Genomic DNA, 10,769 nt, shown 5'->3' on the forward strand with positions numbered 1-10,769 from the left:
CGTCCCACGAACTCACGATCCAGTAGAGCTTCGAGGGAGAGTTTATTTAGCACGACGGCCTGATGACGGTGTTGATGAAGCTACCGACGCAGGGCTTCGCTTAAGAACCACTACGATATGACCGAGGTGGATTATGGTGGAGGAGGGCACCGCAGACGACTAAAGATCAATAATCAACTTGTGTGTCTGGGGTGCACCCCTGGCCCCGTATATAAAGGAGCTAGGGGGGAGGCGGCAGGCCAAGGAGGAGGGCGCGCCAAGGGGGGAGTCCTACTCCCACCGGGAGTAGGACTCCTCCTTTCCTAGTAGGAGTAGGAGAGAAGGAAAGGGAAGAGACAAGAGAAGGAAGGAGGGGCACCGCCCCTCCCCCTAGTCCAATTCGGACGTGGCCTTTGGGGGGGGGGGGGCGCGGCCTGCCCTAGGCAGCCCCTCTCTCTTTCCCGTATGGCCCAATAAAGCCCAATACTTCTCCCGGCGAATTCCAGTAACTCTCCGGTACTACGAAAAATATCCGAACCACTCAAAATCTTTCTGATGTCCGAATATAGCCTTCCAATATATCGATCTTTATGGCTCGACTATTTCGAGACTCCTCGTCATGTCCCCGATCTCATTCAGGACTCCGAACTACTTTCGGTACATCAAAACACATAAACTCATAATACCGATCGTCATCGAACGTTAAGCGTGCGGACCCTACGAGTTCGAGAACTATGTAGACATGACCGAGACTCGTCTCCGGTCAATAACCAATAGCAGAACCTGGATGCTCATATTGGCTCCTACATATTCTACGAAGATCTTTATCGGTCAAACCGCATAACAACATACGTTGTTCCCTTTGTCATCGGTATGTTACTTGCCCGAGATTCAATTGTTAGTATCTCAATACCTAGTTCAATCTCGTTAATGGCAAGTCTATTTACTCATTTCGTAATGCATCATCCCGCAACTAACTCATTAGTCACATTTCTTGCAAGGCTTATAGTGATGTGCATTACCGAGAGGGTCCAGAGATACCTCTCTGGCAATCGGAGTGACAAATCCTAATCTCGATCTATGCCAACTCAACAAGTTCCATCGGAGACACCTGTAGAGCACCTTTATAATCACCCAGTTACATTGTGACGTTTGGTAGCACACAAAGTGTTCCTCCGGTATTCGGGAGTTGAATAATCTCATAGTCATAGGAACATGTATAAGTCATGAAGAAAGCAATAGCAATATACTAAATGATCACATGCTAAGCTAACTAAATGGGTCAAGTCAATCACATCATTCTCTAATGATGTGATCCCGTTAATCAAATGACAACTCATGTCTATGGCTAGGAAACTTAACCATCTTTGATTCAACGAGCTAGTCAAGTAGAGGCATACTAGTGACACTCTATTTGTCTATGTATCCACACATGTACTAAGTTTCCAGTTAATACAATTCTAGTATGAATAATAAAAATTTATCATGAAATAAGGAAATAAATAATAACTTTATTATTGCCTTTGGGGCATATTTATCTCCTTTGTGTCTTTTCCACATGGTTTCTTCATTAGTGTATGTTTCTGTCCCCTCAACCTCATGTCTCTTGTGTTCTCCATACCAGCCCATCTCCACCACACTTTCTAATTCTGGTATAACCCTGTATATCATCAGCTCTTTGTTAGTGATCTCAGTGTATGGTGTTTTTTTCATAGTCCCTGATCCCCACCTTAGCTCTGATCTTCTCCTTAGTGATTGTATTCATATCAATCTATAGCACTTGTCCTAAAGTGGCAGCCACCTCACACATACCAAAAAATGTCTGAAACATTCAGGCACTTTTCCAAATTGGACCCAAACTGTGTAAAGTTTCCCAATAGACTGTGAGTCAAAACTCCACCCTCTCACATTGATCACAACACCTGAACCTAGAATGGTAAATTTTTTGCATTTGTTCAACTCCACCAGTCTCCCATTGTTAGGAAATCTGACCAGGAAAGCATTTTCCCCTGTTTCTTACATCTTCACTGCCAGTTTCAGTTGAACATATAATGCATTCTCTCCATTAATTGAGTTTCATTAATTTCACTAGACACCACTGCTATTATTGCCATGGGATTTGGGTTTTCAATATCCAAGACTTCTTTAGCACTCTCAACCAGCAACACCCCAAGCCCCCTAGCTGCATATCCCACAAACTTTGGACAAGCTTCATCTGTTTCAGCTAGGTGCAGTCATCAGTGATATGATTCTTTTTCCCACAGACTACACACTATCCAAGAGTACAGTCTTTTGTCATGTGGCTGGAGTCCTTGCATTTGTTACACATCATCCTGTTTATCCCACCAATTCCCAGTCTTTCTCCTTCTAGGATACTCCTGTTGTTGTATTGTTCTTGTTATTGGCATTGGAGCCTCTCTGCAACTGTGTTCCTCCTCCACTCACCTTCATCAAATTCTCTCTCCCATGTTTAACCTGAGCCCATACTTCTGGATTTTTTTTGCCTCCATCACCTACTCTGGAGTCTTTTCCAACCTGACACTGTCCAACACTAGTCACAGCTCTTATATTTGCATCATTTCTAGGAAGAAAATTACCTTGCGAGATTTGTGCTAGCAGAGCATTGAGCAACAGTTGTTTTTGATGCACCAGCTCTTGACCTCCTTTTTCTTGCATCCCAACAGCTTCCCCTTGATTTGCCCTTGTCTTCTCCTCGTTTCCTTTGCTTTTGTTGTTAGTCTGCTCTCCCTCAGCGTTATCCCCTGGATCTTGCCTCAATTCTTGTCTGTCTTGAAATCTCCAATTCTCTCTCCCTCGAGTGAGATCTCTCCTCTCCTCCTAGGGTAGATGATTCTTGTGATAATCATCTCCCTCCTCTTTTATCCTATACTGCCACCCATCTCCCCCCTGTTGAAGAGACCTCCTCCTCCAAATCTCCCTCTGTTTCTATCCATCTCTCTCCCCCACCGCGGCGCACTAGGAAACCCTCAAATCGACTCCCCCTCTTCTTTGTTCTTTATATAGAGCTCTGGGTAGGAGTTAAGTTAGGTGAAGGAATTTGAAAGTGTACTTTCTCTCCGTGTTTTCTCAATATCTAGGCCAGGATACCCTATAGCTATAGTTGGGCTCAAATCCATGGCCCAGTTCTCCAGATTGTCATCAATGTCAAATTTTTTACTGTCTGCTTTTTTGTGAGTTTACTGTCATCGACAGTATTGATCTCACAGTTAGAAACTACCAAAATATCTACATCTAATCCAATATCAGACCAGAAATCTAGTATGTCAGGTTTTTCCCTCATTTTTTCTATGACCATTTTACCATCCATAATATTTCTATAACTCCCACCCAGGCTTTCTACCTTTTGTGTTATCCTTTCTCCCCATTTCCCTGAATCTCTTTTATTATAATTTTGATTTTCCACATTTTTTCTATCATGCCTTTTCCTATCATGCCTTTTCCTATCTTCTTTATTTGAAGCTTTTCCTATGCCTTTGCTATGACTCATAGTCATTTCATTTTGGCATGTATCTAAAAGATATTTCTGAGCAATGCTAGTTTTACCTCGGGGTTCTGACGAGTCGCCGTCCTCCTCATCGGACTCCTCCCCAGCCAGCAACCAAAAACGATTGTCGGCAGGGGAAAAGCCTAGCCCTCCCCGTGAGTCTGGTCACCCCTAAAGAGGCGGCGATCTGCGGAGGAAGCGTGGGGATCGGTGCGGGGTGTGGGTCTTCTCCTTCACCTTCTTCTCCTTCCCCTGCTTCTCCATCCCCTTCTGGCTCGATCTTTCTCCCAGGTCTCCTTGCACTGCATCTGGTTCCTCTTTGTTGTCCTTGATCTAGATTGGCACCCAACATGTCCCTGGGGTGGGGATGGCCATCACCGCTCCCACCATGAATTCTTCCGGTCCGGTCAGGAAGCGGTGACAAGAACGAAACACCCACCACTTCTGCTTCTGCGCCAGGTTTTCTCCCTCCATTTCCTCCATGGCCCAGGCTAGAGCAGCCAGGGAACTCACCGGTGCACCAGACGGGGTGGTCATCCTGTTCGGAGTGAGCCGCTCGTCCTCCTCCACCATCAGGTTTCTAAAGCGGATTTCGCCGCCCTCCACATCTCCTTCCTGATCGAGAACTAGGAGATGATCTGTGCGCGCCCTCTCCATCTTCGCATCGTCTCCACTCGGGAGCTCCACCATGGCACGCTCAATCTTCATCCTCAAATCGGCCATCTCCGCGGAATCGCATCTCTCTCTCAGGATGTGGCTCCGGCGAGGTGTGGTGGGTGGAGATTTCTAGCTCCGAATGTGTCGACTCGCCTTCGAGGGTGGGGGATTTTTTGCCCACCTTCCCCTCGCATTCATGGCAGTCACTCGCCTTGAAATCCGCCTGTATCCTCCAATTCCACACGCCACCGAATCCTCAACCTAAGAAACATGACAGGGCAGCCAAACTCCCGATCGTCATGAAATCACTACAAAAAAAGACACATCCGTGACATTTTGGGCCGAACAAAATTTTTTCTGTCATACTTATGACACTTCTATGACGATAATTGTGAAAAAACCCGGTATCATCATAGATGTGGTGGGATCCTACTTCTATGACAAAAAATCACGACAGAAAATGGGCTTTTCGTCCTGGACGGGCTGGAGACGCAGTTGCATGATATTCTTTGGGTCGTCCATGACGGGAAAAACCGTGGTAGAAGCGAGGCGAGGAAAATATCGGGGTGTTCCCGGTTACGGTGGGTGGTCGGGGCCGAGCGATGCACGGAGTTTTGCGTGTTTCTCTCGTACACACATGCGCGTGGGTGCGAGGTGTTGGGCTCTAACTGAACCCGAGCAATTGCACTGCAGGCTACGCGTTACTGAACCCGAGCGGTCGATCGATGACTTTTAACTGAACCCGATCGAGCGATTCCTTCTCTACTGCTGCTAACTGAAGCTGATCGATGCCGCCTCTAGATGAACAGTGAGCGTTGTGGGGGGGGGGGTTGGATGAATTGTTCCCGGTGGGGATGGATGAACAGGACCCCGTGGTGTTGCCTCTGGATGAACAGGACCCCGATCGATCGAGCCGGCTGGGGCTGGATGAACAGGACCCTGTGGAGGGCTGGATGAACAGTAGACGGTGGAGTGGTGGATGAACAGTAGCCCATGAAGGGGTGGTTGAACAGGAGCCTGTGGAGAGGGGTGGTTGAACAGTAGCCAGTGGAGTAGCACGCGGTGGAGGCTGGATGAACAGGAGCCCGTGGATGAACAGTCCCAGGTGAAGGGTGGAGGAGGTCGATGGTGGATGAACAGTAGCCCGTGGAGGCTAGAGGAGGTCGACGGTGGAGATGAACAATATCTCATGGAGTCCTGTTTTGCGGTACGCCACACCCCTCCCGATGAACAGGACCTCCGTTTCGACCGTAGAGCTCCAACACAAGTCCGTTTCCTCTGTTTTGTGGTACGACACACCCCTCCCAATCAACATGACCCCGTTTCGAGCGTAGGAGGTCCAACACAAGTCCGTTTCCTCCGTTTTGCAGTACGCCAGACCCCTCCCGATGAACAGGATCTCGTTCCGAACGTGGTCGGCCGAACACAAGGCCATTTCCTTCGTTCTGCAGTACGCCAGGCCTCGTTTCCATCGGCTACTCCATCCAAGCCAGTTGGCTCCCACGTGTTTTGTTGTCTCCCAATGAACACGATGCATTCGGTTGCCTCCCGATGAACACGACGCATTTTGTTGCCTCCCCATGAACACGACGACGACGCAGTTTCTCCGTTCTGACCTAGCCATGTACACAAGCCCTGACCGTACGTATGCGCGAGTAGGCGTTCGAGACCCCGTCCGTATGTATGTACGTGGCCGTATTTTCTTTCTTGCACCCTAGCCGATGTATGTACGTGTACATGCTACGTGCGCGCCTCTACTACGACACATGCGCGCCTTTACATTGACTAGTATGTACATACACGTTCGCGACCAGAATGACAACGCTACGTACGCTTCGACCAGGTGGGTCCCGACTGTTAGGCACTTCCTTGCGTGCGAAGATGTAGCTGGTGGGTCCCAGCAATCAGGGGGCGAATCATTTTTTGCCCGTAATATGGACGCACTTCCTTGCATGTGAAGATGTGGCTGGTAGGTCCCAACAGTCGGGGGGGAACCGTTTTTTTCACGAAATACGGTGGCCCGTCCGGTGGGTCCCTACTGTCAGGTGGAGGAATCATTATTTTTCGCATAATAAGGAGGCACTTCCTTGCTGCGGTCGTGGACCCAGCTGTCAGCCTCTCCATGTACAGTCCACGTCCGATGGAAGCCATTCCTTGACCATGTTGACCACGCCGCGCCAAGAGCATCAGGGCGGTGGATGACGGCGAGGCCTAGGAAGGGGACGACACAGAGCCGGGGAAGACGCGGCAGTGGAAGCCCGCGCGGAGAGGAGTACGAGGATTCACTGGTTCGGCTGCGGTGTGAGGCTTCCATCGCCGCAGGGCCTGGCCAGCGGTGGGAGTAGTAGGGGGTGGTGAGGCCTCTGCGGCAGCACAACCGGCCACGGGAGGCAGGAGCAGGCGGCACGACCGGCGCTGCTTTGGACAGCTGGAGCAAGAAGACCAGAGGTTGAAGAAGCACTACGGCCATTGGATGAACGTCGTACGGTAACTGGAGCTGGAATCGTTCATATTGACTAAGTTGACAAAGCCCTCCGTCCCCATCAACTTAGTAGGCCCACAAGTCAGCGATTAGCACTATGCTGGGTCCCAGCTAGCAGGGGGAGTATTCACTTTTTTGTGCGTAATAAGGAGGCACTTCCTTGCGTGCGAAGATATAGCTGGTGGGTCCAACCTATCAGTGGGGGGAACATTTTTTTCGCGAAATACAGAGGCCTTTCCGGTGGGTCCCAGATGTCAGCTGGAGGAATCATTATTTTGCGCGTAGCCGTGGACCCAGCTGTCAGCCTCTCCACATACAGTCCACATCCGATGGAAGTTGTTCCATGACCACGTTGTCCACGCAACACCGAGAGCACCAGGGTGGTGCATGACGGCAAGGCCTAGGAAGAGGACGACACGGAGCCGGGGAAGACGCGGCAGTGGATGCCCACGCGGAGAGGAGTACGAGGGTTCACTGGTTTGGCTATGGTGTGAGGCTGCCGTCGCCGCAGGGCCTGGCTAGCGGTGGGAGTAGTAGGGGGTGGTGAGGCCTCAACGGCAGCACAGCCGGCCACTGGAGGCAGGAGCAGGCGGTCTCGCCGGCGCTGGTTTGGGCAGCTAGTGCAAAAGAGCAGCGATTGAAGAAGCAGCAGGACCGTTCGATTCAAATCCAACAGTTAGTGCTGCTAGAATCGTTTGTTGACTAAGTTGACAAGCCATGCGTACGTGTCAACTTAGTAGGCCCACATGTCAGCCTCCCAACTGGTGCACCCAGATGTCAGTGGGAGGAATCATTTTTTTCGCGTACTAAGGAGGCAGTTGATTGTGTACGGCTAGGCCAGCGGAGGGAGTAGGGTGGGTCGGGGAAGCCTGCGCGGCATCACAACGGGCCACAAGAGGAGGGAGCAGGCAGTCCCACCGGCGCTAGTTTAGGCGGCTGGAGCAGGAAGATCAGAGATTGAAGAAGCACGTTGGTCGTTGGATGGACATCCAACAGTCACTGCTGCTAGAATCGTGTGTTGACTGACAAAGCATTGCGTAAACAACTCAACCTCGAAATCTGTGGCTTGTACAGCCCATTTGTTGTTATTTTTATATCTTTTACTCATTTTCTAATTCATATGGAATTTATTGCAGCCCGTTTTCCATTTTTAGAATTGCTGCCCATTTTCTGGTCAGTACCAGGGTTAAAAAATAACTAAATATGTGCAAAATTTTGAAAATTCGCAATTTTTTGCTGGGGAACAAAATATTCTTAATCCAAAAATTAGTAGCCATACTAAAACAAATTTAAAAATAAATTAGTACTATGTCATGTTAAATCCAATGAAATGCTATAAAATATCAGTGAAGAACAAAACAAAAAAAGAAACTAATATCCATTTGCTATAATTTTTTTGGAATTTTCAACCCCTTTGATATTACTTTTAACAGACACTGACCATACTCTTTGGTCAGGCCGGAATGCATCCCTCCTCGTCTTGAAAGATTTGCAGCCCAGTAAGTCGGAAAAAACAAATAGGCCTAGCTTGGGTATTCTTCAAAAAGAAATACTGTGCTACCTATTTTCCCAAAAAAGAACTGCTGGGCTGGTCATGTTGTTAGATGGGCCACAGAGACCGCACAACCTAGTTTATAGCCTGCTCCTCCGAATTACTACTCAAAAAAAAGGTTGTGCAATTTTGTCGTTAAATGACTATACGTTGAAAATGATGTGCGTCCCAGATATCAGCAGGGTGGATTAGAGTAAAAAATGAGGGGTGCATCTAAGTAGTAAAAGAGGCACTTGCTTGTGTTCGGGAGTGGACCTGGTGGGTCCGTACTGTCATACTCACAACTAAAGTTCTCTCCCGATTCACTATGTTGACGTGGACCATTTAAAAAAAACTATGTTGACAGGGTCGGACGGCGGCGACGCGGCAAGCGCACCAAGGCGGACGATAAAGTACTGTCGCCAATGTGCTGGGCTGGGTTGGAAATTCTTATTGAAAAATAAAAATGGACAGGAACTATTTACGACGTTGACTACGATTTGCATGGCTCCGCTGGTTGCAAGAAGAAAATGCTGGGAGAAAGAAGACTGGTCGCTATCTTTGCCTAAGAATAATATCAACTGAATGTAACGACACTATCATAGGAAATAATATCCTCCTGTTAAATCATGAATTTAAAGAACTGGTGCATGAGCATTTAGCTTTATTTATTTATTTACTTATTTATATTTAAGGGACCATGAGCATGTACCTGGGCCAGATTCATGTGAGAGCCTCCCTTCCAGTTAATTATGGGCTCCTCTATTGGGCCTTCATCAGTGGGCTGCATGTTATCAACAAGTGGAAAATGTGTTCCGTACGAAAAATAGTATGCGCACATACGGTATGGGGCACTAAGGATCAAACCATGCAACGACTTCCAAAACATTGTGTTTGTCATTCTAACAACACATTTATTCAACCAACAGACAAAATATACTACTAATTGTACATTGAAAACAACAGCAGCAGCAACCAGGGCTGGGGGTGCAACAGAAGCAGTAAGCAGGCCAGAAGAGTGAAGACGCAACTCTCTCTTCCAAACCAAACATCAGCCATTATTACAAAAGGGCTACCAAAAAAGAACAAGTGTACGCATCAAACTAAATAAAGATCCTACTACACCAAGTGCATGCATCCAACTAAGTGGCTTGGTTAGATGTTACTATTTATTAAGCTGTGGAGATTGGCTGACGGCTTGAACCAGATGGGTGCCTGACGGGGGGAACTCCAGCCAGCAGGTCGAAGTCTGATACTTGCGACCCTCTCTCCTACTTTGGGCTGCAGAGCGTGGCGGCACATATCAGGGTATGGTGCATGCAGAGATGCATGGTACACTGTGTACACATAGTTTTGCCTGATGAACGAAACCGTGCTGCCATCATGCTCCTTGCCGTCAGTTATCTCCTAGTTAATCGGATAATTCAGTCCGACAAACAGAGAGCGTGTACCAAGGCTACTTACCAGCCTCCAGTCAAAAATTCCTGAAGGCCCAAAGAAGCTGGGATCCTGCTCAAAGACCTTGTAGTGACTGTGATTGTATTCCGTGAAACAACACATCCGGCATGTGCGAACGATCATCAATCATTTGCCGTCGTCTGATCGAGCCACGAACCACCTTCAACTGCCATGCCGCTTTTCTTTGAAAGGTTCTGGGATTAGGAAGGGTAGGGACACCAGGCAGCCTACAACATCATATCAAGTTGGAGTCAAATAAAAAAGGGCTCTTGATGTAGTCAATATTAAGAACAACATGTTATGAGCATGAATATTTTTTCAGTAAATGTTGACAGTAATATAAGGAAGCCATCATGATATCATAGGAAAGTAACATACTGCTGATACATCCATTTTGCATCATGCTTTTATATCAATATTTATTGCATTATGGGCTGTTATTACACATTATATCTCAATACTTATGGCTATTCTCTCTTATTTTACAAGGTTTACCATGAAGAGGGGGAATGCCGGCAGCTGGAATTCTGGTTAAAAAAGGAGCAAATGTTGGAAACCTATTCTGCACAACTCCAAAAGTCTTGAAACCCCACGAAACCACTTTTTGGATTTATTAAGGAATTATGAGCAAAAGAAATAGGCCAGGGGGCCCACACCCTGTCCAGGAGACAGGGGGCACCCCCCTATAGGGCGCCCCCCTATCTCCTGGGCCCCCAGGTGGGCCTCCGGCGACCATCTTCTGCTATATGAAGGGTTTTGTCCTGGAAAAATTCGTGGGCAAGCTTACGGGACGAAACTCCGCCGCCACGAGGCGGAACCTTGGCGGAATCAATCTAGGGCTCTGGAGGAGCTGTTCTGCCGGGGACACTTCCCTCCGGAAGGGGGAAATCATCACCAACGTCATCACCAACAATCCTCTCATCGGGAGGGGGTCAATCTCCATCAACATCTTCACCAACACCATCTCCTCTCAAACCCTTGTATCCAATCTTGTATGCAAAACCACAAATTGGTACCTGTGGGTTGCTAGTAGTGTTGATTACTCCTTGTAGTTGATACTTATTGGTTTACTTTGTGGAAGATCATATGTTCAGATCCTTAATGCATATTATTACACCTCTGATTATGAACATGCTTATGCTTTGTGAGTAGTTACT

This window comes from Triticum aestivum, chromosome 5B, assembly GCF_018294505.1.
Source record: "Triticum aestivum cultivar Chinese Spring chromosome 5B, IWGSC CS RefSeq v2.1, whole genome shotgun sequence".
Lineage (NCBI taxonomy): Eukaryota > Viridiplantae > Streptophyta > Magnoliopsida > Poales > Poaceae > Triticum > Triticum aestivum.